Source organism: Haliaeetus leucocephalus, unplaced genomic scaffold (assembly GCF_000737465.1).
Source record: "Haliaeetus leucocephalus isolate CR32 unplaced genomic scaffold, Haliaeetus_leucocephalus-4.0 Scaffold151, whole genome shotgun sequence".
NCBI lineage: Eukaryota > Metazoa > Chordata > Aves > Accipitriformes > Accipitridae > Haliaeetus > Haliaeetus leucocephalus.
Window position 1 is genome coordinate 13,629,762 of NW_010972587.1, and position 1,874 is coordinate 13,631,635.

A 1,874-nucleotide genomic window follows, 5' to 3' on the forward strand; every position below is an offset into this window, starting at 1 on the left:
AACATTCTGAACTGCAGTTCTTGTGCTGGAACGATAAATCTCGTGACCGTTAAAAGAAATAGCGGCGCAGCATTGATTTTAAAATACTATGCATTGAACAGCACTGATGCACTGGGCAGACGGACGATAATGTCAGTCACTCTCAGACTTTCCAAATAAAGTTAGAAATAGTAAAATGCAGATATATGAGACACAAGAAAAGACATAGAGGATGTAAACTCCAAATACTGGAAATGTGTGCCTTTTAATAAATACAAACCAACAGTTTGGATCTGAGGTCTACAGCTTGAGGGTCAAAACCTGATCGGCAAACTACCACTGCTCTGTCCCTGAGGTATGACGTGGAGCTGGAAGACCCAGCTCTGCTTCGATGACCTGGGCACCCATTGACTTTTAAGTTGCTGTTCCCCTCAACCGAGGCTGCCGCGCCGTTTCTGTCCTTTGCTGTCTAACCCCAGGTCCATCTTGGGAAGGCAACCCAACGCACCCAGAGATCTTCCGCTCCCCACCAACCCCTCAACCTCCACCAACCCCTCAACCTCCACCATCCCCTCAACCTCCACCGATCCCTCAACCTCCACCGATCCCTCAACCTCCACTGTCCCCTCAACCTCCACCAACCCCTCAACCTCCACTCAACCTCCACCGATCCCTTAACCTCCACCGTCCCCTCAACCTCCACCGTCCCCTCAACCTCCAACCAACCCCTAAACCTCCACCAATTCCTCAACCTCCACCAACCCCTCAACCTCCAACCAACCCCTCAACCTCCACCGATTCCTCAACCTCCAACCAACCCCTCAACCTCCACCGACCCCTCAACCTCCACCATCCCCTCAACCTCCACTGTCCCCTCAACCTCCACCGATCCCTCAACCTCCAACCGACCCCTCAGCCTCCACCGACCCAAAGCAGAGGCAACCCAACGCTCCGCCGAGCGTCGACGGGACGAGGCCGGCCGCCTCTTCACCCCGAGGCCCCCCTCCTTGTCCTGAAGCGTCCCTCTGTAAAACGCTTCGTCAGCGCCTCACGACTGTCACCCCCGGGGAAAACAACCAACCCACGCAAACCCCAAAGGGGTGTGCGTTTTTCACCCAGCCACCTCAGAGCCCGGCGGTAGCGGTGGGCCAAGCGCTGGGTTGGCGGGAAGCTCCTCCCCAGGGGTGTAGCACAGGAAGAGGTGGAGGTCGGGGGAGCTCCCTGCGAGCCGGCGGAGTTACCGTTAACCCGTTTTACTACGTGTGTGTCTTATATTACAGCCATGCTGCACATCAGTGGCCAGAGAGAGGGGAGAGGGGAGGAAAAGCCTGTTTACACAGACTGCAAACCGCCTGGGGAATAATGCAGGAAAGGAAGTGAGCCGGCTCTCTGTCTGACTGCTCTGACTTCCTGCTCGCTCTCTCACACACACACACACACACCCCGGCCAAAAAAAAAAAAAAAAAAAAATAGAGGGGAGAAAAAAAAAAAAAAAATCAGGATCTCGTTACAAGAGCAACAGAGCGTTCGCAGAAGACTGTCAGCATGGAGAACCGGGGGATTTTACTCGGCTCCCTCTAAACTACCAGGAGAGAGCGGAAAAGTCCCTCAGGCTCTGGGTAGGTACAAGTGCTGTTCGCGCCCGCCCCGGCTCCTGCGAAGTTTTGGGGGGCTTCGGGGGGGCGGCGGCTGCTGCTGGGGTTGGCGTGTGTGTGTCGTGTCCCCCCCACCCCTCACTGGTGGGGCAGCGGGGGGGCAAACGGCGGGCTGGAGGTGAGGAGCGCCGGGGGGGGACACGACTCGGAGCCCCACACGGGGCCGGGGGTCCTGCCCCGGGGTCGGGCCCGGCCAGCGCGGCGGTAACGAGGGTAGGGGGGCGGCGGGTGGAGGGCAAG

At 57.5% G+C, this 1,874-nt stretch overlaps 1 protein-coding gene across 1 annotated transcript in view; it reads left to right on the forward strand.

Annotated features, from left to right (window-relative positions):
- The first annotated feature begins 1,408 nt into the window (after positions 1-1,408).
- ELK3 (ELK3, ETS-domain protein (SRF accessory protein 2)) overlaps positions 1,409-1,874 on the forward strand; it is a 38,883-nt gene continuing 38,417 nt past the window's right edge. The window contains exon 1 of the mRNA XM_010561902.1: positions 1,409-1,598. The gene's annotated coding sequence lies outside the window, so the exon portion shown is untranslated. The remainder of the gene's footprint in view (positions 1,599-1,874) is intronic.